We start from the raw sequence: 22,955 nt of genomic DNA, 5'->3' as shown, positions 1-22,955 counted from the left end.
CCTGAATATGAGTGCGTCCTGGTTCTCTAGAGCTGAAAGGATGAGAGAAGCTGCTTTTTGAATTCGTCCCTTGGCTGCCGAATTCAAAGCATACAGGAAATCAATCCGGGCTGGCAATGCTGCCTGGTCTGATTAAAAGGCGGTGACAGCCTATATTGTAAGCATGTTCTCGTCTTCTGGCCTCAACATTAGGTTCAACGTATCGGATGATAAGCACCGCTCCCATTGTCTGGTAATGGTTCTGCTATTCCCACTAACACTTCCTCTGGACCATCCTTTGTTACGTTATTGCCCGATTACCACCCACTTTGCCTTTCTCCATTGTGCCATGTATTATTTAATCACTCCTTCGTTCCGCTGCATCACAAACGTTCCCATTTGACATTTCTCGCTGCGTATTTTTTCCAGGCGCTATTTTTGTTGAAAACATCTGTAATCTTTAACTTTTTCCTGAAATATCGCAATTATTATCCGACAGAACGTCAAACCGGATTCTTCCTCCACAAAATCTGCACGACCTGCCGAGTTTTACATATTTATCTGTTTTTATTCATTCTATTTCCGTGTCCCTTTTAAGGGGATTTGCTGTCTGTCCAAGATCATTCTCTGTCTCTGTAAAATGGTGTGCTATCAGACCCTCATCATTCTGTGTCTGTTTCAAAGGGATGTGCTGTCTGTCCCGGATTTCCAATTTGAAATTTCAAAACCTGCCTTTGGAGGTTAAGGAATATTAGTTTGTTTGTGTGTTTCAGACTGGGCTGGTTTTACGTCCTTCCCTCCCTCCTTGTCTATCACCTGTGGCTTCAATAACAGTCTCTGCGCCGCGTGGTCCTGAGCCCCACTGCACAATTGCCTTCAGGGATGATCGAAATCTCACTTTATTCTTTTAAAAGGGAACTGCTGTCAGTCAAGGGTCATTCTGCATCTGGGTAAAAGGGATGTCCTTGCAATCCCGGATCATTCTGTGTCTGTTTAAATAGGCAGGTTGTCAGTTCCGGTTCATAATCTTTCCCTTTAAAACGGATTTTCTCATAAACCCGGGTCATCCTGTATTGTTTGAGAAGGAGTATGATTTCAGCTGCAATGACCGAATTGTTAAACTATAGTGTTCCAATTTACATTGGGGTTGCCTGCGCCGGTGCGCACCCAGATCGCAGTGCATCTGTTCATTCACTCGAAATATGCTCATCTTTTCCTAAATCCACTCCTTGATATTGCAGTTGCCCCGAATTTGCTCGCAATATATACAACAACACAATGAATGTTGCTGGCAGCGGCCGCGTGGCCTAATGGATAAGGCGTCTGACTTCGATGACAACCGCAAAGTTATCAGAAGATTGCAGGTTCGAGTCCTGCCGCGGTCAACTTAGCTCGCTACGAGACATTTTATATTCTTTGTTGTGATTCTGCCGAGAAACCAACCATCTCTTCCAGTCACTCACCTGAAGTGAAGGAAGGCTGTTTGCTCAAAGAATCTCATGGCAAGTTTTCATCATTGTCGATCTGCATGCACGGGCAGAGCAAGCTGTGAAGTGGACTTTCTTGCACATTATTTCTGTTTGGATACAAAAAGCAGGAGATTGAATGGCTGACGATATCTTATAGCAGAGACGAGGTGGCCGAGAGGTTACGGCGATGGACTGCTAATCCATTGTGCTCTGCACGCATGGGTTCGAATCCCATTCTCGTCGTCGTTGGCTTGCAGGTTAAACACTTTTTGACATTCACATTTCATCTCATCTCCAAATTCCCCTTTTACTGACAGGGATGCTGTACTTTCCTCATGTCATGTCTCAAATTAATAATATATTCGTCAAAAGGAGAACAGTTGCAGTACAATGGCGAGGGGCACTAATTCGATAGGTATCTGAGAGACAGCACATGCACGATGGGCCATAATATCATTTCTCACCACCGTCAGAATCTGAGAGCTGCGCTTTTCACTGTCGGCGGCTCGTTGGTCCACGGTTATGATTCTCCCTTCGGAATGATCACATTTGAAATGCGAGAGTCACGGGCCAAATCCCGGACGAGCCCCGCCATGTTTTACTCAAATTTCCGCTTCTAACAGCCGCTCGACATGTGAGAAAACAGACGTATTTCACGTTAAAACGTGTGATTTTACGCCGATGTTCCCTCAGCATCCAAATCCCAGAGCAAAGTGAAACCCGCCAAACTGAGTAAAGTTAAAATATCTCAGAGGTACTCGGCTCTGTGACTCGTTGGATAACCGAAAGCCTTGTTTGGTTCCGGCCGATACTTGATCAGTATATCTTCCTGTCTGTACGCATAGGTTCACCTCAATTGGGATAAGCATAAATTCAGCGTCAATCTCCACCTCTGCCCTGAATATGAGTGCGTCCTGGTTCTCTAGAGCTGAAAGGATGAGAGAAGCTGCTTTTTGAATTCGTCCCTTGGCTGCCGAATTCAAAGCATACAGGAAATCAATCCGGGCTGGCAATGCTGCCTGGTCTGATTAAAAGGCGGTGACAGCCTATATTGTAAGCATGTTCTCGTCTTCTGGCCTCAACATTAGGTTCAACGTATCGGATGATAAGCACCGCTCCCATTGTCTGGTAATGGTTCTGCTATTCCCACTAACACTTCCTCTGGACCATCCTTTGTTACGTTATTGCCCGATTACCACCCACTTTGCCTTTCTCCATTGTGCCATGTATTATTTAATCACTCCTTCGTTCCGCTGCATCACAAACGTTCCCATTTGACATTTCTCGCTGCGTATTTTTTCCAGGCGCTATTTTTGTTGAAAACATCTGTAATCTTTAACTTTTTCCTGAAATATCGCAATTATTATCCGACAGAACGTCAAACCGGATTCTTCCTCCACAAAATCTGCACGACCTGCCGAGTTTTACATATTTATCTGTTTTTATTCATTCTATTTCCGTGTCCCTTTTAAGGGGATTTGCTGTCTGTCCAAGATCATTCTCTGTCTCTGTAAAATGGTGTGCTATCAGACCCTCATCATTCTGTGTCTGTTTCAAAGGGATGTGCTGTCTGTCCCGGATTTCCAATTTGAAATTTCAAAACCTGCCTTTGGAGGTTAAGGAATATTAGTTTGTTTGTGTGTTTCAGACTGGGCTGGTTTTACGTCCTTCCCTCCCTCCTTGTCTATCACCTGTGGCTTCAATAACAGTCTCTGCGCCGCGTGGTCCTGAGCCCCACTGCACAATTGCCTTCAGGGATGATCGAAATCTCACTTTATTCTTTTAAAAGGGAACTGCTGTCAGTCAAGGGTCATTCTGCATCTGGGTAAAAGGGATGTCCTTGCAATCCCGGATCATTCTGTGTCTGTTTAAATAGGCAGGTTGTCAGTTCCGGTTCATAATCTTTCCCTTTAAAACGGATTTTCTCATAAACCCGGGTCATCCTGTATTGTTTGAGAAGGAGTATGATTTCAGCTGCAATGACCGAATTGTTAAACTATAGTGTTCCAATTTACATTGGGGTTGCCTGCGCCGGTGCGCACCCAGATCGCAGTGCATCTGTTCATTCACTCGAAATATGCTCATCTTTTCCTAAATCCACTCCTTGATATTGCAGTTGCCCCGAATTTGCTCGCAATATATACAACAACACAATGAATGTTGCTGGCAGCGGCCGCGTGGCCTAATGGATAAGGCGTCTGACTTCGATGACAACCGCAAAGTTATCAGAAGATTGCAGGTTCGAGTCCTGCCGCGGTCAACTTAGCTCGCTACGAGACATTTTATATTCTTTGTTGTGATTCTGCCGAGAAACCAACCATCTCTTCCAGTCACTCACCTGAAGTGAAGGAAGGCTGTTTGCTCAAAGAATCTCATGGCAAGTTTTCATCATTGTCGATCTGCATGCACGGGCAGAGCAAGCTGTGAAGTGGACTTTCTTGCACATTATTTCTGTTTGGATACAAAAAGCAGGAGATTGAATGGCTGACGATATCTTATAGCAGAGACGAGGTGGCCGAGAGGTTACGGCGATGGACTGCTAATCCATTGTGCTCTGCACGCATGGGTTCGAATCCCATTCTCGTCGTCGTTGGCTTGCAGGTTAAACACTTTTTGACATTCACATTTCATCTCATCTCCAAATTCCCCTTTTTCTGACAGGGATGCTGTACTTTCCTCATGTCATGTCTCAAATTAATAATATATTCGTCAAAAGGAGAACAGTTGCAGTACAATGGCGAGGGGCACTAATTCGATAGGTATCTGAGAGACAGCACATGCACGATGGGCCATAATATCATTTCTCACCACCGTCAGAATCTGAGAGCTGCGCTTTTCACTGTCGGCAGCTCGTTGGTCCACGGTTATGATTCTCCCTTCGGAATGATCACATTTGAAATGCGAGAGTCACGGGCCAAATCCCGGACGAGCCCCGCCATGTTTTACTCAAATTTCCGCTTCTAACAGCCGCTCGACATGTGAGAAAACAGACGTATTTCACGTTAAAACGTGTGATTTTACGCCGATGTTCCCTCAGCATCCAAATCCCAGAGCAAAGTGAAACCCGCCAAACTGAGTAAAGTTAAAATATCTCAGAGGTACTCGGCTCTGTGACTCGTTGGATAACCGAAAGCCTTGTTTGGTTCCGGCCGATACTTGATCAGTATATCTTCCTGTCTGTACGCATAGGTTCACCTCAATTAGGATAAGCATACATTCAGCGTCAATCTCCACCTCTGCCCTGAATATGAGTGCGTCCTGGTTCTCTAGAGCTGAAAGGATGAGAGAAGCTGCTTTTTGAATTCGTCCCTTGGCTGCCGAATTCAAAGCATACAGTTAATCAATCCGGGCTCGCAAAGCTGCCTGGTCTGATTAAAAGGCGGTGACAGCCTATATTGTAAGCATGTTCTCGTCTTCTGGCCTCAACATTAGGTTCAGCGTATCGGATGATAAGCACCGCTCCCATTGTCTGGTAATGGTTCTGCTATTCCCACTAACACTTCCTCTGGACCATCCTTTGTTACGTTATTGCCCGATTACCACCCACTTTGCCTTTCTCCATTGTGCCATGTATTATTTAATCACTCCTTCGTTCCGCTGCATCACAAACGTTCCCATTTGACATTTCTCGCTGCGTATTGTTTCCAGGGGCTATTTTTGTTGAAAACATCTGTAATCTTTAACTTTTTCCTGAAATATCGCAATTATTATCCGACAGAACGTGAAACCGGATTCTTCCTCCACAAAATCTGCACGACCTGCCGAGTTTTACATATTTATCTGTTTTTATTCATTCTATTTCCGTGTCCCTTTTAAGGGGATTTGCTGTCTGTCCAAGATCATTCTCTGTCTCTGTAAAATGGTGTGCTATCAGACCCTCATCATTCTGTGTCTGTTTCAAAGGGATGTGCTGTCTGTCCCGGATTTCCAATTTGAAATTTCAAAACCTGCCTTTGGAGGTTAAGGAATATTAGTTTGTTTGTGTGTTTCAGACTGGGCTGGTTTTACGTCCTTCCCTCCCTCCTTGTCTATCACCTGTGCCTTCAATAACAGTCTCTGCGCCGCGTGGTCCTGAGCCCCACTGCACAATTGCCTTCAGGGATGATCGAAATCTCACTTTATTCTTTTAAAAGGGAACTGCTGTCAGTCAAGGGTCATTCTGCATCTGGGTAAAAGGGATGTCCTTGCAATCCCGGATCATTCTGTGTCTGTTTAAATGGGCAGGTTGTCAGTTCCGGTTCATAATCTTTCCCTTTAAAACGGATTTTCTCATAAACCCGGGTCATCCTGTATTGTTTGAGAAGGAGTATGATTTCAGCTGCAATGACCGAATTGTTAAACTATAGTGTTCCAATTTACATTGGGGTTGCCTGCGCCGGTGCGCACCCAGATCGCAGTGCATCTGTTCATTCACTCGCAATATGCTCATCTTTTCCTAAATCCACTCCTTGATATTGCAGTTGCCCCGAATTTGCTCGCAATATATACAACAACACAATGAATGTTGCTGGCAGCGGCCGCGTGGCCTAATGGATAAGGCGTCTGACTTCGATGACAACCGCAAAGTTATCAGAAGATTGCAGGTTCGAGTCCTGCCGCGGTCAACTTAGCTCGCTACGAGACATTTTATATTCTTTGTTGTGATTCTGCCGAGAAACCAACCATCTCTTCCAGTCACTCACCTGAAGTGAAGGAAGGCTGTTTGCTCAAAGAATCTCATGGCTGGTTTTCATCATTGTCGATCTGCATGCACGGGCAGAGCAAGCTGTGAAGTGGACTTTCTAGCACATTATTTCTGTTTGGATACAAAAAGCAGGAGATTGAATGGCTGACGATATCTTATAGCAGAGACGAGGTGGCCGAGAGGTTAAGGCGATGGACTGCTAATCCATTGTGCTCAACACGCATGGGTTCGAATCCCATTCTCGTCGTCGTTGGCTTGCAGGTTAAACACTTTTTGACATTCACATTTCATCTCATCTCCAAATTCCCCTTTTACTGACAGGGATGCTGTACTTTCCTCATGTCATGTCTCAAATTAATAATATATTCGTCAAAAGGAGAACAGTTGCAGTACAATGGCGAGGGGCACTAATTCGATAGGTATCTGAGAGACAGCACATGCACGATGGGCCATAATATCATTTCTCACCACCGTCAGAATCTGAGAGCTGCGCTTTTCACTGTCGGCGGCTCGTTGGTCCACGGTTATGATTCTCCCTTCGGAATGATCACATTTGAAATGCGAGAGTCACGGGCCAAATCCCGGACGAGCCCCGCCATGTTTTACTCAAATTTCCGCTTCTAACAGCCGCTCGACATGCGGGAAAACAGACGTATTTCACGTTAAAACGTGTGATTTTACGCCGATGTTCCCTCAGCATCCAAATCCCAGAGCAAAGTGAAACCCGCCAAACTGAGTAAAGTTAAAATATCTCAGAGGTACTCGGCTCTGTGACTCGTTGGATAACCGAAAGCCTTGTTTGGTTCCGGCCGATACTTGATCAGTATATCTTCCTGTCTGTACGCATAGGTTCACCTCAATTGGGATAAGCATACATTCAGCGTCAATCTCCACCTCTGCCCTGAATATGAGTGCGTCCTGGTTCTCTAGAGCTGAAAGGATGAGAGAAGCTGCTTTTTGAATTCGTCCCTTGGCTGCCGAATTCAAAGCATACAGGAAATCAATCCGGGCTGGCAAAGCTGCCTGGTCTGATTAAAAGGCGGTGACAGCCTATATTGTAAGCATGTTCTCGTCTTCTGGCCTCAACATTAGGTTCAACGTATCGGATGATAAGCACCGCTCCCATTGTCTGGTAATGGTTCTGCTATTCCCACTAACACTTCCTCTGGACCATCCTTTGTTACGTTATTGCCCGATTACCACCCACTTTGCCTTTCTCCATTGTGCCATGTATTATTTAATCACTCCTTCGTTCCGCTGCATCACAAACGTTCCCATTTGACATTTCTCGCTGCGTATTTTTTCCAGGCGCTATTTTTGTTGAAAACATCTGTAATCTTTAACTTTTTCCTGAAATATCGCAATTATTATCCGACAGAACGTCAAACCGGATTCTTCCTCCACAAAATCTGCACGACCTGCCGAGTTTTACATATTTATCTGTTTTTATTCATTCTATTTCCGTGTCCCTTTTAAGGGGATTTGCTGTCTGTCCAAGATCATTCTCTGTCTCTGTAAAATGGTGTGCTATCAGACCCTCATCATTCTGTGTCTGTTTCAAAGGGATGTGCTGTCTGTCCCGGATTTCCAATTTGAAATTTCAAAACCTGCCTTTGGAGGTTAAGGAATATTAGTTTGTTTGTGTGTTTCAGACTGGGCTGGGTTTACGTCCTTCCCTCCCTCCTTGTCTATCACCTGTGGCTTCAATAACAGTCTCTGCGCCGCGTGGTCCAGAGCCCCACTGCACAATTGCCTTCAGGGATGATCGAAATCTCATTTTATTCTTTTAAAAGGGAACTGCTGTCAGTCAAGGGTCATTCTGCATCTGGGTAAAAGGGATGTCCTTGCAATCCCGGATCATTCTGTGTCTGTTTAAATGGGCAGGTTGTCAGTTCCGGTTCATAATCTTTCCCTTTAAAACGGATTTTCTCATAAACCCGGGTCATCCTGTATTGTTTGAGAAGGAGTATGATTTCAGCTGCAATGACCGAATTGTTAAACTATAGTGTTGCAATTTACATTGGGGTTGCCTGCGCCGGTGCGCACCCAGATCGCAGTGCATCTGTTCATTCACTCGAAATATGCTCATCTTTCCTAAATCCACTCCTTGATATTGCAGTTGCCCCGAATTTGCTCGCAATATATACAACAACACAATGAATGTTGCTGGCAGCGGCCGCGTGGCCTAATGGATAAGGCGTCTGACTTCGATGACAACCGCAAAGTTATCAGAAGATTGCAGGTTCGAGTCCTGCCGCGGTCAACTTAGCTCGCTACGAGACATTTTATATTCTTTGTTGTGATTCTGCCGAGAAACCAACCATCTCTTCCAGTCACTCACCTGAAGTGAAGGAAGGCTGTTTGCTCAAAGAATCTCATGGCAAGTTTTCATCATTGTCGATCTGCATGCACGGGCAGAGCAAGCTGTGAAGTGGACTTTCTTGCACATTATTTCTGTTTGGATACAAAAAGCAGGAGATTGAATGGCTGACGATATCTTATAGCAGAGACGAGGTGGCCGAGAGGTTACGGCGATGGACTGCTAATCCATTGTGCTCTGCACGCATGGGTTCGAATCCCATTCTCGTCGTCGTTGGCTTGCAGGTTAAACACTTTTTGACATTCACATTTCATCTCATCTCCAAATTCCCCTTTTACTGACAGGGATGCTGTACTTTCCTCATGTCATGTCTCAAATTAATAATATATTCGTCAAAAGGAGAACAGTTGCAGTACAATGGCGAGGGGCACTAATTCGATAGGTATCTGAGAGACAGCACATGCACGATGGGCCATAATATCATTTCTCACCACCGTCAGAATCTGAGAGCTGCGCTTTTCACTGTCGGCGGCTCGTTGGTCCACGGTTATGATTCTCCCTTCGGAATGATCACATTTGAAATGCGAGAGTCACGGGCCAAATCCCGGACGAGCCCCGCCATGTTTTACTCAAATTTCCGCTTCTAACAGCCGCTCGACATGTGAGAAAACAGACGTATTTCACGTTAAAACGTGTGATTTTACGCCGATGTTCCCTCAGCATCCAAATCCCAGAGCAAAGTGAAACCCGCCAAACTGAGTAAAGTTAAAATATCTCAGAGGTACTCGGCTCTGTGACTCGTTGGATAACCGAAAGCCTTGTTTGGTTCCGGCCGATACTTGATCAGTATATCTTCCTGTCTGTACGCATAGGTTCACCTCAATTGGGATAAGCATACATTCAGCGTCAATCTCCACCTCTGCCCTGAATATGAGTGCGTCCTGGTTCTCTAGAGCTGAAAGGATGAGAGAAGCTGCTTTTTGAATTCGTCCCTTGGCTGCCGAATTCAAAGCATACAGGAAATCAATCCGGGCTGGCAAAGCTGCCTGGTCTGATTAAAAGGCGGTGACAGCCTATATTGTAAGCATGTTCTCGTCTTCTGGCCTCAACATTAGGTTCAACGTATCGGATGATAAGCACCGCTCCCATTGTCTGGTAATGGTTCTGCTATTCCCACTAACACTTCCTCTGGACCATCCTTTGTTACGTTATTGCCCGATTACCACCCACTTTGCCTTTCTCCATTGTGCCATGTATTATTTAATCACTCCTTCGTTCCGCTGCATCACAAATGTTCCCATTTGACATTTCTCGCTGCGTATTTTTTCCAGGCGCTATTTTTGTTGAAAACATCTGTAATCTTTAACTTTTTCCTGAAATATCGCAATTATTATCCGACAGAACGTGAAACCGGATTCTTCCTCCACAAAATCTGCACGACCTGCCGAGTTTTACATATTTATCTGTTTTTATTCATTCTATTTCCGTGTCCCTTTTAAGGGGATTTGCTGTCTGTCCAAGATCATTCTCTGTCTCTGTAAAATGGTGTGCTATCAGACCCTCATCATTCTGTGTCTGTTTCAAAGGGATGTGCTGTCTGTCCCGGATTTCCAATTTGAAATTTCAAAACCTGCCTTTGGAGGTTAAGGAATATTAGTTTGTTTGTGTGTTTCAGACTGGGCTGGTTTTACGTCCTTCCCTCCCTCCTTGTCTATCACCTGTGGCTTCAATAACAGTCTCTGCGCCGCGTGGTCCTGAGCCCCACTGCACAATTGCCTTCAGGGATGATCGAAATCTCACTTTATTCTTTTAAAAGGGAACTGCTGTCAGTCAAGGGTCATTCTGCATCTGGGTAAAAGGGATATCCTTGCAATCCCGGATCATTCTGTGTCTGTTTAAATGGGCAGGTTGTCAGTTCCGGTTCATAATCTTTCCCTTTAAAACGGATTTTCTCATAAACCCGGGTCATCCTGTATTGTTTGAGAAGGAGTATGATTTCAGCTGCAATGACCGAATTGTTAAACTATAGTGTTCCAATTTACATTGGGGTTGCCTGCGCCGGTGCGCACCCAGATCGCAGTGCATCTGTTCATTCACTCGAAATATGCTCATCTTTTCCTAAATCCACTCCTTGATATTGCAGTTGCCCCGAATTTGCTCGCAATATATACAACAACACAATGAATGTTGCTGGCAGCGGCCGCGTGGCCTAATGGATAAGGCGTCTGACTTCGATGACAACCGCAAAGTTATCAGAAGATTGCAGGTTCGAGTCCTGCCGCGGTCAACTTAGCTCGCTACGAGAAATTTTATATTCTTTGTTGTGATTCTGCCGAGAAACCAACCATCTCTTCCAGTCACTCACCTGAAGTGAAGGAAGGCTGTTTGCTCAAAGAATCTCATGGCAAGTTTTCATCATTGTCGATCTGCATGCACGGGCAGAGCAAGCTGTGAAGTGGACTTTCTTGCACATTATTTCTGTTTGGATACAAAAAGCAGGAGATTGAATGGCTGACGATATCTTATAGCAGAGACGAGGTGGCCGAGAGGTTAAGGCGATGGACTGCTAATCCATTGTGCTCTGCACGCATGGGTTCGAATCCCATTCTCGTCGTCGTTGGCTTGCAGGTTAAACACTTTTTGACATTCACATTTCATCTCATCTCCAAATTCCCCTTTTACTGACAGGGATGCTGTACTTTCCTCATGTCATGTCTCAAATTAATAATATATTCGTCAAAAGTAGAACAGTTGCGGTACAATGGCGAGGGGCACTAATTCGATAGGTATCTGAGAGACAGCACATGCACGATGGGCCATAATATCATTTCTCACCACCGTCAGAATCTGAGAGCTGCGCTTTTCACTGTCGGCGGCTCGTTGGTCCACGGTTATGATTCTCCCTTCGGAATGATCACATTTGAAATGCGAGAGTCACGGGCCAAATCCCGGACGAGCACCGCCATGTTTTACTCAAATTTCCGCTTCTAACAGCCGCTCGACATGTGAGAAAACAGACGTATTTCACGTTAAAACGTGTGATTTTACGCCGATGTTCCCTCAGCATCCAAATCCCAGAGCAAAGTGAAACCCGCCAAACTGAGTAAAGTTAAAATATCTCAGAGGTACTCGGCTCTGTGACTCGTTGGATAACCGAAAGCCTTGTTTGGTTCCGGCCGATACTTGATCAGTATATCTTCCTGTCTGTACGCATAGGTTCACCTCAATTGGGATAAGCATACATTCAGCGTCAATCTCCACCTCTGCCCTGAATATGAGTGCGTCCTGGTTCTCTAGAGCTGAAAGGATGAGAGAAGCTGCTTTTTGAATTCGTCCCTTGGCTGCCGAATTCAAAGCATACAGGAAATCAATCCGGGCTGGCAAAGCTGCCTGGTCTGATTAAAAGGCGGTGACAGCCTATATTGTAAGCATGTTCTCGTCTTCTGGCCTCAACATTAGGTTCAACGTATCGGATGATAAGCACCGCTCCCATTGTCTGGTAATGGTTCTGCTATTCCCACTAACACTTCCTCTGGACCATCCTTTGTTACGTTATTGCCCGATTACCACCCACTTTGCCTTTCTCCATTGTGCCATGTATTATTTAATCACTCCTTCGTTCCGCTGCATCACAAACGTTCCCATTTGACATTTCTCGCTGCGTATTTTTTCCAGGCGCTATTTTTGTTGAAAACATCTGTAATCTTTAACTTTTTCCTGAAATATCGCAATTATTATCCGACAGAACGTGAAACCGGATTCTTCCTCCACAAAATCTGCACGACCTGCCGAGTTTTACATATTTATCTGTTTTTATTCATTCTATTTCCGTGTCCCTTTTAAGGGGATTTGCTGTCTGTCCAAGATCATTCTCTGTCTCTGTAAAATGGTGTGCTATCAGACCCTCATCATTCTGTGTCTGTTTCAAAGGGATGTGCTGTCTGTCCCGGATTTCCAATTTGAAATTTCAAAACCTGCCTTTGGAGGTTAAGGAATATTAGTTTGTTTGTGTGTTTCAGACTGGGCTGGGTTTACGTCCTTCCCTCCCTCCTTGTCTATCACCTGTGGCTTCAATAACAGTCTCTGCGCCGCGTGGTCCAGAGCCCCACTGCACAATTGCCTTCAGGGATGATCGAAATCTCATTTTATTCTTTTAAAAGGGAACTGCTGTCAGTCAAGGGTCATTCTGCATCTGGGTAAAAGGGATGTCCTTGCAATCCCGGATCATTCTGTGTCTGTTTAAATGGGCAGGTTGTCAGTTCCGGTTCATAATCTTTCCCTTTAAAACGGATTTTCTCATAAACCCGGGTCATCCTGTATTGTTTGAGAAGGAGTATGATTTCAGCTGCAATGACCGAATTGTTAAACTATAGTGTTGCAATTTACATTGGGGTTGCCTGCGCCGGTGCGCACCCAGATCGCAGTGCATCTGTTCATTCACTCGAAATATGCTCATCTTTCCGAAATCCACTCCTTGATATTGCAGTTGCCCCGAATTTGCTCGCAATATATACAACAACACAATGAATGTTGCTGGCAGCGGCCGCGTGGCCTAATGGATAAGGCGTCTGACTTCGATGACAACCGCAAAGTTATCAGAAGATTGCAGGTTCGAGTCCTGCCGCGGTCAACTTAGCTCGCTACGAGACATTTTATATTCTTTGTTGTGATTCTGCCGAGAAACCAACCATCTCTTCCAGTCACTCACCTGAAGTGAAGGAAGGCTGTTTGCTCAAAGAATCTCATGGCAAGTTTTCATCATTGTCGATCTGCATGCACGGGCAGAGCAAGCTGTGAAGTGGACTTTCTTGCACATTATTTCTGTTTGGATACAAAAAGCAGGAGATTGAATGGCTGACGATATCTTATAACAGAGACGAGGTGGCCGAGAGGTTACGGCGATGGACTGCTAATCCATTGTGCTCTGCACGCATGGGTTCGAATCCCATTCTCGTCGTCGTTGGCTTGCAGGTTAAACACTTTTTGACATTCACATTTCATCTCATCTCCAAATTCCCCTTTTACTGACAGGGATGCTGTACTTTCCTCATGTCATGTCTCAAATTAATAATATATTCGTCAAAAGGAGAACAGTTGCAGTACAATGGCGAGGGGCACTAATTCGATAGGTATCTGAGAGACAGCACATGCACGATGGGCCATAATATCATTTCTCACCACCGTCAGAATCTGAGAGCTGCGCTTTTCACTGTCGGCGGCTCGTTGGTCCACGGTTATGATTCTCCCTTCGGAATGATCACATTTGAAATGCGAGAGTCACGGGCCAAATCCCGGACGAGCCCCGCCATGTTTTACTCAAATTTCCGCTTCTAACAGCCGCTCGACATGTGAGAAAACAGACGTATTTCACGTTAAAACGTGTGATTTTACGCCGATGTTCCCTCAGCATCCAAATCCCAGAGCAAAGTGAAACCCGCCAAACTGAGTAAAGTTAAAATATCTCAGAGGTACTCGGCTCTGTGACTCGTTGGATAACCGAAAGCCTTGTTTGGTTCCGGCCGATACTTGATCAGTATATCTTCCTGTCTGTACACATAGGTTCACCTCAATTGGGATAAGCATACATTCAGCGTCAATCTCCACCTCTGCCCTGAATATGAGTGCGTCCTGGTTCTCTAGAGCTGAAAGGATGAGAGAAGCTGCTTTTTGAATTCGTCCCTTGGCTGCCGAATTCAAAGCATACAGGAAATCAATCCGGGCTGGCAAAGCTGCCTGGTCTGATTAAAAGGCGGTGACAGCCTATATTGTAAGCATGTTCTCGTCTTCTGGCCTCAACATTAGGTTCAACGTATCGGATGATAAGCACCGCTCCCATTGTCTGGTAATGGTTCTGCTATTCCCACTAACACTTCCTCTGGACCATCCTTTGTTACGTTATTGCCCGATTACCACCCACTTTGCCTTTCTCCATTGTGCCATGTATTATTTAATCACTCCTTCGTTCCGCTGCATCACAAATGTTCCCATTTGACATTTCTCGCTGCGTATTTTTTCCAGGCGCTATTTTTGTTGAAAACATCTGTAATCTTTAACTTTTTCCTGAAATATCGCAATTATTATCCGACAGAACGTGAAACCGGATTCTTCCTCCACAAAATCTGCACGACCTGCCGAGTTTTACATATTTATCTGTTTTTATTCATTCTATTTCCGTGTCCCTTTTAAGGGGATTTGCTGTCTGTCCAAGATCATTCTCTGTCTCTGTAAAATGGTGTGCTATCAGACCCTCATCATTCTGTGTCTGTTTCAAAGGGATGTGCTGTCTGTCCCGGATTTCCAATTTGAAATTTCAAAACCTGCCTTTGGAGGTTAAGGAATATTAGTTTGTTTGTGTGTTTCAGACTGGGCTGGTTTTACGTCCTTCCCTCCCTCCTTGTCTATCACCTGTGGCTTCAATAACAGTCTCTGCGCCGCGTGGTCCTGAGCCCCACTGCACAATTGCCTTCAGGGATGATCGAAATCTCACTTTATTCTTTTAAAAGGGAACTGCTGTCAGTCAAGGGTCATTCTGCATCTGGGTAAAAGGGATATCCTTGCAATCCCGGATCATTCTGTGTCTGTTTAAATGGGCAGGTTGTCAGTTCCGGTTCATAATCTTTCCCTTTAAAACGGATTTTCTCATAAACCCGGGTCATCCTGTATTGTTTGAGAAGGAGTATGATTTCAGCTGCAATGACCGAATTGTTAAACTATAGTGTTCCAATTTACATTGGGGTTGCCTGCGCCGGTGCGCACCCAGATCGCAGTGCATCTGTTCATTCACTCGAAATATGCTCATCTTTTCCTAAATCCACTCCTTGATATTGCAGTTGCCCCGAATTTGCTCGCAATATATACAACAACACAATGAATGTTGCTGGCAGCGGCCGCGTGGCCTAATGGATAAGGCGTCTGACTTCGATGACAACCGCAAAGTTATCAGAAGATTGCAGGTTCGAGTCCTGCCGCGGTCAACTTAGCTCGCTACGAGAAATTTTATATTCTTTGTTGTGATTCTGCCGAGAAACCAACCATCTCTTCCAGTCACTCACCTGAAGTGAAGGAAGGCTGTTTGCTCAAAGAATCTCATGGCAAGTTTTCATCATTGTCGATCTGCATGCACGGGCAGAGCAAGCTGTGAAGTGGACTTTCTTGCACATTATTTCTGTTTGGATACAAAAAGCAGGAGATTGAATGGCTGACGATATCTTATAGCAGAGACGAGGTGGCCGAGAGGTTAAGGCGATGGACTGCTAATCCATTGTGCTCTGCACGCATGGGTTCGAATCCCATTCTCGTCGTCGTTGGCTTGCAGGTTAAACACTTTTTGACATTCACATTTCATCTCATCTCCAAATTCCCCTTTTACTGACAGGGATGCTGTACTTTCCTCATGTCATGTCTCAAATTAATAATATATTCGTCAAAAGTAGAACAGTTGCGGTACAATGGCGAGGGGCACTAATTCGATAGGTATCTGAGAGACAGCACATGCACGATGGGCCATAATATCATTTCTCACCACCGTCAGAATCTGAGAGCTGCGCTTTTCACTGTCGGCGGCTCGTTGGTCCACGGTTATGATTCTCCCTTCGGAATGATCACATTTGAAATGCGAGAGTCACGGGCCAAATCCCGGACGAGCCCCGCCATGTTTTACTCAAATTTCCGCTTCTAACAGCCGCTCGACATGTGAGAAAACAGACGTATTTCACGTTAAAACGTGTGATTTTACGCCGATGTTCCCTCAGCATCCAAATCCCAGAGCAAAGTGAAACCCGCCAAACTGAGTAAAGTTAAAATATCTCAGAGGTACTCGGCTCTGTGACTCGTTGGATAACCGAAAGCCTTGTTTGGTTCCGGCCGATACTTGATCAGTATATCTTCCTGTCTGTACGCATAGGTTCACCTCAATTGGGATAAGCATACATTCAGCGTCAATCTCCACCTCTGCCCTGAATATGAGTGCGTCCTGGTTCTCTAGAGCTGAAAGGATGAGAGAAGCTGCTTTTTGAATTCGTCCCTTGGCTGCCGAATTCAAAGCATACAGGAAATCAATCCGGGCTGGCAAAGCTGCCTGGTCTGATTAAAAGGCGGTGACAGCCTATATTGTAAGCATGTTCTCGTCTTCTGGCCTCAACATTAGGTTCAACGTATCGGATGATAAGCACCGCTCCCATTGTCTGGTAATGGTTCTGCTATTCCCACTAACACTTCCTCTGGACCATCCTTTGTTACGTTATTGCCCGATTACCACCCACTTTGCCTTTCTCCATTGTGCCATGTATTATTTAATCACTCCTTCGTTCCGCTGCATCACAAACGTTCCCATTTGACATTTCTCGCTGCGTATTTTTTCCAGGCGCTATTTTTGTTGAAAACATCTGTAATCTTTAACTTTTTCCTGAAATATCGCAATTATTATCCGACAGAACGTCAAACCGGATTCTTCCTCCACAAAATCTGCACGACCTGCCGAGTTTTACATATTTATCTGTTTTTATTCATTCTATTTCCGTGTCCCTTTTAAGGGGATTTGCTGTCTGTCCAAGATCATTCTCTGTCTCTGTAAAATGGTGTGCTATCAGACCCTCATCATTCTGTGTCTGTTTCAAAGGGATGTGCTGTCTGTCCCGGATTTCCAATTTGAAATTTCAAAACCTGCCTTTGGAGGTTAAGGAATATTAGTTTGTTTGTGTGTTTCAGACTGGGCTGGTTTTACGTCCTTCCCTCCCTCCTTGTCTATCACCTGTGGCTTCAATAACAGTCTCTGCGCCGCGTGGTCCTGAGCCCCACTGCACAATTGCCTTCAGGGATGATCGAAATCTCACTTTATTCTTTTAAAAGGGAACTGCTGTCAGTCAAGGGTCATTCTGCATCTGGGTAAAAGGGATGTCCTTGCAATCCCGGATCATTCTGTGCCTGTTTAAATAGGCAGGTTGTCAGTTCCGGTTCATAAACTTTCCCTTTAAAACGGATTTTCTCATAAACCCGGGTCATCCTGTATTGTTTGAGAAGGAGTATGATTTCAGCTGCAATGACCGAATTGTTAAACTATAGTGTTCCAATTTACATTGGGGTTGCCTGCGCCGGTGCGCACCCAGATCGCAGTGCATCTGTTCATTCACTCGAAATATGCTCATCTTTTCCTAAATCCACTCCTTGATATTGCAGTTGCCCCGAATTTGCTCGCAATATATACAACAACACAATGAATGTTGCTGGCAGCGGCCGCGTGGCCTAATGGATAAGGCGTCTGACTTCGATGACAACCGCAAAGTTATCAGAAGATTGCAGGTTCGAGTCCTGCCGCGGTCAACTTAGCTCGCTACGAGAAATTTTATATTCTTTGTTGTGATTCTGCCGAGAAACCAACCATCTCTTCCAGTCACTCACCTGAAGTGAAGGAAGGCTGTTTGCTCAAAGAATCTCATGGCAAGTTTTCATCATTGTCGATCTGCATGCACGGGCAGAGCAAGCTGTGAAGTGGACTTTCTTGCACATTATTTCTGTTTGGATACAAAAAGCAGGAGATTGAATGGCTGACGATATCTTATAGCAGAGACGAGGTGGCCGAGAGGTTAAGGCGATGGACTGCTAATCCATTGTGCTCTGCACGCATGGGTTCGAATCCCATTCTCGTCGTCGTTGGCTTGCAGGTTAAACACTTTTTGACATTCACATTTCATCTCATCTCCAAATTCCCCTTTTACTGACAGGGATGCTGTACTTTCCTCATGTCATGTCTCAAATTAATAATATATTCGTCAAAAGTAGAACAGTTGCGGTACAATGGCGAGGGGCACTAATTCGATAGGTATCTGAGAGACAGCACATGCACGATGGGCCATAATATCATTTCTCACCACCGTCAGAATCTGAGAGCTGCGCTTTTCACTGTCGGCGGCTCGTTGGTCCACGGTTATGATTCTCCCTTCGGAATGATCACATTTGAAATGCGAGAGTCACGGGCCAAATCCCGGACGAGCCCCGCCATGTTTTACTCAAATTTCCGCTTCTAACAGCCGCTCGACATGTGAGAAAACAGACGTATTTCACGTTAAAACGTGTGATTTTACGCCGATGTTCCCTCAGCATCCAAATCCCAGAGCAAAGTGAAACCCGCCAAACTGAGTAAAGTTAAAATATCTCAGAGGTACTCGGCTCTGTGACTCGTTGGATAACCGAAAGCCTTGTTTGGTTCCGGCCGATACTTGATCAGTATATCTTCCTGTCTGTACGCATAGGTTCACCTCAATTGGGATAAGCATACATTCAGCGTCAATCTCCACCTCTGCCCTGAATATGAGTGCGTCCTGGTTCTCTAGAGCTGAAAGGATGAGAGAAGCTGCTTTTTGAATTCGTCCCTTGGCTGCCGAATTCAAAGCATACAGGAAATCAATCCGGGCTGGCAAAGCTGCCTGGTCTGATTAAAAGGCGGTGACAGCCTATATTGTAAGCATGTTCTCGTCTTCTGGCCTCAACATTAGGTTCAACGTATCGGATGATAAGCACCGCTCCCATTGTCTGGTAATGGTTCTGCTATTCCCACTAACACTTCCTCTGGACCATCCTTTGTTACGTTATTGCCCGATTACCACCCACTTTGCCTTTCTCCATTGTGCCATGTATTATTTAATCACTCCTTCGTTCCGCTGCATCACAAACGTTCCCATTTGACATTTCTCGCTGCGTATTTTTTCCAGGCGCTATTTTTGTTGAAAACATCTGTAATCTTTAACTTTTTCCTGAAATATCGCAATTATTATCCGACAGAACGTCAAACCGGATTCTTCCTCCACAAAATCTGCACGACCTGCCGAGTTTTACATATTTATCTGTTTTTATTCATTCTATTTCCGTGTCCCTTTTAAGGGGATTTGCTGTCTGTCCAAGATCATTCTCTGTCTCTGTAAAATGGTGTGCTATCAGACCCTCATCATTCTGTGTCTGTTTCAAAGGGATGTGCTGTCTGTCCCGGATTTCCAATTTGAAATTTCAAAACCTGCCTTTGGAGGTTAAGGAATATTAGTTTGTTTGTGTGTTTCAGACTGGGCTGGTTTTACGTCCTTCCCTCCCTCCTTGTCTATCACCTGTGGCTTCAATAACAGTCTCTGCGCCGCGTGGTCCTGAGCCCCACTGCACAATTGCCTTCAGGGATGATCGAAATCTCACTTTATTCTTTTAAAAGGGAACTGCTGTCAGTCAAGGGTCATTCTGCATCTGGGTAAAAGGGATGTCCTTGCAATCCCGGATCATTCTGTGCCTGTTTAAATAGGCAGGTTGTCAGTTCCGGTTCATAAACTTTCCCTTTAAAACGGATTTTCTCATAAACCCGGGTCATCCTGTATTGTTTGAGAAGGAGTATGATTTCAGCTGCAATGACCGAATTGTTAAACTATAGTGTTCCAATTTACATTGGGGTTGCCTGCGCCGGTGCGCACCCAGATCGCAGTGCATCTGTTCATTCACTCGAAATATGCTCATCTTTTCCTAAATCCACTCCTTGATATTGCAGTTGCCCCGACTTTGCTCGCAATATATACAACAACACAATGAATGTTGCTGGCAGCGGCCGCGTGGCCTAATGGATAAGACGTCTGACTTCGATGACAACCGCAAAGTTATCAGAAGATTGCAGGTTCGAGTCCTGCCGCGGTCAACTTAGCTCGCTACGAGAAATTTTATATTCTTTGTTGTGATTCTGCCGAGAAACCAACCATCTCTTCCAGTCACTCACCTGAAGTGAAGGAAGGCTGTTTGCTCAAAGAATCTCATGGCAAGTTTTCATCATTGTCGATCTGCATGCACGGGCAGAGCAAGCTGTGAAGTGGACTTTCTTGCACATTATTTCTGTTTGGATACAAAAAGCAGGAGATTGAATGGCTGACGATATCTTATAGCAGAGACGAGGTGGCCGAGAGGTTAAGGCGATGGACTGCTAATCCATTGTGCTCTGCACGCATGGGTTCGAATCCCATTCTCGTCGTCGTTGGCTTGCAGGTTAAACACTTTTTGACATTCACATTTCATCTCATCTCCAAATTCCCCTTTTACTGACAGGGATGCTGTACTTTCCTCATGTCATGTCTCAAATTAATAATATATTCGTCAAAAGGAGAACAGTTGCAGTACAATGGCGAGGGGCACTAATTCGATAGGTATCTGAGAGACAGCACATGCACGATGGGCCATAATATCATTTCTCACCACCGTCAGAATCTGAGAGCTGCGCTTTTCACTGTCGGCGGCTCGTTGGTCCACGGTTATGATTCTCCCTTCGGAATGATCACATTTGAAATGCGAGAGTCACGGGCCAAATCCCGGACGAGCCCCGCCATGTTTTACTCAAATTTCCGCTTCTAACAGCCGCTCGACATGTGAGAAAACAGACGTATTTCACGTTAAAACGTGTGATTTTACGCCGATGTTCCCTCAGCATCCAAATCCCAGAGCAAAGTGAAACCCGCCAAACTGAGTAAAGTTAAAATATCTCAGAGGTACTCGGCTCTGTGACTCGTTGGATAACCGAAAGCCTTGTTTGGTTCCGGCCGATACTTGATCAGTATATCTTCCTGTCTGTACGCATAGGTTCACCTCAATTGGGATAAGCATAAATTCAGCGTCAATCTCCACCTCTGCCCTGAATATGAGTGCGTCCTGGTTCTCTAGAGCTGAAAGGATGAGAGAAGCTGCTTTTTGAATTCGTCCCTTGGCTGCCGAATTCAAAGCATACAGGAAATCAATCCGGGCTGGCAATGCTGCCTGGTCTGATTAAAAGGCGGTGACAGCCTATATTGTAAGCATGTTCTCGTCTTCTGGCCTCAACATTAGGTTCAACGTATCGGATGATAAGCACCGCTCCCATTGTCTGGTAATGGTTCTGCTATTCCCACTAACACTTCCTCTGGACCATCCTTTGTTACGTTATTGCCCGATTACCACCCACTTTGCCTTTCTCCATTGTGCCATGTATTATTTAATCACTCCTTCGTTCCGCTGCATCACAAACGTTCCCATTTGACATTTCTCGCTGCGTATTTTTTCCAGGCGCTATTTTTGTTGAAAACATCTGTAATCTTTAACTTTTTCCTGAAATATCGCAATTATTATCCGACAGAACGTCAAACCGGATTCTTCCTCCACAAAATCTGCACGACCTGCCGAGTTTTACATATTTATCTGTTTTTATTCATTCTATTTCCGTGTCCCTTTTAAGGGGATTTGCTGTCTGTCCAAGATCATTCTCTGTCTCTGTAAAATGGTGTGCTATCAGACCCTCATCATTCTGTGTCTGTTTCAAAGGGATGTGCTGTCTGTCCCGGATTTCCAATTTGAAATTTCAAAACCTGCCTTTGGAGGTTAAGGAATATTAGTTTGTTTGTGTGTTTCAGACTGGGCTGGTTTTACGTCCTTCCCTCCCTCCTTGTCTATCACCTGTGGCTTCAATAACAGTCTCTGCGCCGCGTGGTCCTGAGCCCCACTGCACAATTGCCTTCAGGGATGATCGAAATCTCACTTTATTCTTTTAAAAGGGAACTGCTGTCAGTCAAGGGTCATTCTGCATCTGGGTAAAAGGGATGTCCTTGCAATCCCGGATCATTCTGTGTCTGTTTAAATAGGCAGGTTGTCAGTTCCGGTTCATAATCTTTCCCTTTAAAACGGATTTTCTCATAAACCCGGGTCATCCTGTATTGTTTGAGAAGGAGTATGATTTCAGCTGCAATGACCGAATTGTTAAACTATAGTGTTCCAATTTACATTGGGGTTGCCTGCGCCGGTGCGCACCCAGATCGCAGTGCATCTGTTCATTCACTCGAAATATGCTCATCTTTTCCTAAATCCACTCCTTGATATTGCAGTTGCCCCGAATTTGCTCGCAATATATACAACAACACAATGAATGTTGCTGGCAGCGGCCGCGTGGCCTAATGGATAAGGCGTCTGACTTCGATGACAACCGCAAAGTTATCAGAAGATTGCAGGTTCGAGTCCTGCCGCGGTCAACTTAGCTCGCTACGAGACATTTTATATTCTTTGTTGTGATTCTGCCGAGAAACCAACCATCTCTTCCAGTCACTCACCTGAAGTGAAGGAAGGCTGTTTGCTCAAAGAATCTCATGGCAAGTTTTCATCATTGTCGATCTGCATGCACGGGCAGAGCAAGCTGTGAAGTGGACTTTCTTGCACATTATTTCTGTTTGGATACAAAAAGCAGGAGATTGAATGGCTGACGATATCTTATAGCAGAGACGAGGTGGCCGAGAGGTTATGGCGATGGACTGCTAATCCATTGTGCTCTGCACGCATGGGTTCGAATCCCATTCTCGTCGTCGTTGGCTTGCAGGTTAAACACTTTTTGACATTCACATTTCATCTCATCTCCAAATTCCCCTTTTACTGACAGGGATGCTGAACTTTCCTCATGTCATGTCTCAAATTAATAATATATTCGTCAAAAGGAGAACAGTTGCAGTACAATGGCGAGGGGCACTAATTCGAT

General features: G+C 45.0%; 20 non-coding genes across 20 annotated transcripts; all 20 read left to right on the top strand.

Moving 5' to 3' along the window:
- The first annotated feature begins 1,275 nt into the window (after positions 1-1,275).
- trnar-ucg (transfer RNA arginine (anticodon UCG)) lies at positions 1,276-1,364 on the top strand. The gene is given in 2 exon segments: positions 1,276-1,312; positions 1,329-1,364. It is a non-coding gene; the product is annotated as a tRNA-Arg (tRNA).
- Positions 1,365-1,609: 245 nt separating this feature from the next.
- trnas-gcu (transfer RNA serine (anticodon GCU)) lies at positions 1,610-1,691 on the top strand. The gene has a single exon. It is a non-coding gene; the product is annotated as a tRNA-Ser (tRNA).
- Positions 1,692-3,619: 1,928 nt separating this feature from the next.
- On the top strand, positions 3,620-3,708 carry trnar-ucg (transfer RNA arginine (anticodon UCG)). The gene is given in 2 exon segments: positions 3,620-3,656; positions 3,673-3,708. It is a non-coding gene; the product is annotated as a tRNA-Arg (tRNA).
- A 245-nt stretch (positions 3,709-3,953) lies between these two features.
- trnas-gcu (transfer RNA serine (anticodon GCU)) lies at positions 3,954-4,035 on the top strand. The gene has a single exon. It is a non-coding gene; the product is annotated as a tRNA-Ser (tRNA).
- Positions 4,036-5,963: 1,928 nt separating this feature from the next.
- On the top strand, positions 5,964-6,052 carry trnar-ucg (transfer RNA arginine (anticodon UCG)). The gene is given in 2 exon segments: positions 5,964-6,000; positions 6,017-6,052. It is a non-coding gene; the product is annotated as a tRNA-Arg (tRNA).
- A 245-nt stretch (positions 6,053-6,297) lies between these two features.
- Positions 6,298-6,379, top strand: trnas-gcu (transfer RNA serine (anticodon GCU)). Its single transcript has one exon. It is a non-coding gene; the product is annotated as a tRNA-Ser (tRNA).
- Positions 6,380-8,306: 1,927 nt separating this feature from the next.
- trnar-ucg (transfer RNA arginine (anticodon UCG)) lies at positions 8,307-8,395 on the top strand. The gene is given in 2 exon segments: positions 8,307-8,343; positions 8,360-8,395. It is a non-coding gene; the product is annotated as a tRNA-Arg (tRNA).
- Positions 8,396-8,640: 245 nt separating this feature from the next.
- trnas-gcu (transfer RNA serine (anticodon GCU)) lies at positions 8,641-8,722 on the top strand. The gene has a single exon. It is a non-coding gene; the product is annotated as a tRNA-Ser (tRNA).
- A 1,928-nt stretch (positions 8,723-10,650) lies between these two features.
- Positions 10,651-10,739, top strand: trnar-ucg (transfer RNA arginine (anticodon UCG)). The gene is given in 2 exon segments: positions 10,651-10,687; positions 10,704-10,739. It is a non-coding gene; the product is annotated as a tRNA-Arg (tRNA).
- A 245-nt stretch (positions 10,740-10,984) lies between these two features.
- On the top strand, positions 10,985-11,066 carry trnas-gcu (transfer RNA serine (anticodon GCU)). The gene has a single exon. It is a non-coding gene; the product is annotated as a tRNA-Ser (tRNA).
- Positions 11,067-12,993: 1,927 nt separating this feature from the next.
- trnar-ucg (transfer RNA arginine (anticodon UCG)) lies at positions 12,994-13,082 on the top strand. The gene is given in 2 exon segments: positions 12,994-13,030; positions 13,047-13,082. It is a non-coding gene; the product is annotated as a tRNA-Arg (tRNA).
- A 245-nt stretch (positions 13,083-13,327) lies between these two features.
- Positions 13,328-13,409, top strand: trnas-gcu (transfer RNA serine (anticodon GCU)). The gene has a single exon. It is a non-coding gene; the product is annotated as a tRNA-Ser (tRNA).
- Positions 13,410-15,337: 1,928 nt separating this feature from the next.
- trnar-ucg (transfer RNA arginine (anticodon UCG)) lies at positions 15,338-15,426 on the top strand. The gene is given in 2 exon segments: positions 15,338-15,374; positions 15,391-15,426. It is a non-coding gene; the product is annotated as a tRNA-Arg (tRNA).
- Positions 15,427-15,671: 245 nt separating this feature from the next.
- Positions 15,672-15,753, top strand: trnas-gcu (transfer RNA serine (anticodon GCU)). Its single transcript has one exon. It is a non-coding gene; the product is annotated as a tRNA-Ser (tRNA).
- A 1,928-nt stretch (positions 15,754-17,681) lies between these two features.
- trnar-ucg (transfer RNA arginine (anticodon UCG)) lies at positions 17,682-17,770 on the top strand. Its single transcript is given in 2 exon segments — positions 17,682-17,718; positions 17,735-17,770. It is a non-coding gene; the product is annotated as a tRNA-Arg (tRNA).
- Positions 17,771-18,015: 245 nt separating this feature from the next.
- trnas-gcu (transfer RNA serine (anticodon GCU)) lies at positions 18,016-18,097 on the top strand. The gene has a single exon. It is a non-coding gene; the product is annotated as a tRNA-Ser (tRNA).
- A 1,928-nt stretch (positions 18,098-20,025) lies between these two features.
- On the top strand, positions 20,026-20,114 carry trnar-ucg (transfer RNA arginine (anticodon UCG)). The gene is given in 2 exon segments: positions 20,026-20,062; positions 20,079-20,114. It is a non-coding gene; the product is annotated as a tRNA-Arg (tRNA).
- Positions 20,115-20,359: 245 nt separating this feature from the next.
- Positions 20,360-20,441, top strand: trnas-gcu (transfer RNA serine (anticodon GCU)). Its single transcript has one exon. It is a non-coding gene; the product is annotated as a tRNA-Ser (tRNA).
- Positions 20,442-22,369: 1,928 nt separating this feature from the next.
- Positions 22,370-22,458, top strand: trnar-ucg (transfer RNA arginine (anticodon UCG)). Its single transcript is given in 2 exon segments — positions 22,370-22,406; positions 22,423-22,458. It is a non-coding gene; the product is annotated as a tRNA-Arg (tRNA).
- Positions 22,459-22,703: 245 nt separating this feature from the next.
- Positions 22,704-22,785, top strand: trnas-gcu (transfer RNA serine (anticodon GCU)). The gene has a single exon. It is a non-coding gene; the product is annotated as a tRNA-Ser (tRNA).
- The last annotated feature ends 170 nt before the right edge of the window (positions 22,786-22,955 follow it).

Source organism: Pristiophorus japonicus, unplaced genomic scaffold (genome assembly GCF_044704955.1).
Source record: "Pristiophorus japonicus isolate sPriJap1 unplaced genomic scaffold, sPriJap1.hap1 HAP1_SCAFFOLD_168, whole genome shotgun sequence".
Taxonomy (NCBI): Eukaryota; Metazoa; Chordata; class Chondrichthyes; family Pristiophoridae; genus Pristiophorus; species Pristiophorus japonicus.
This window is presented reverse-complemented; position numbering and strand designations above follow the sequence as displayed.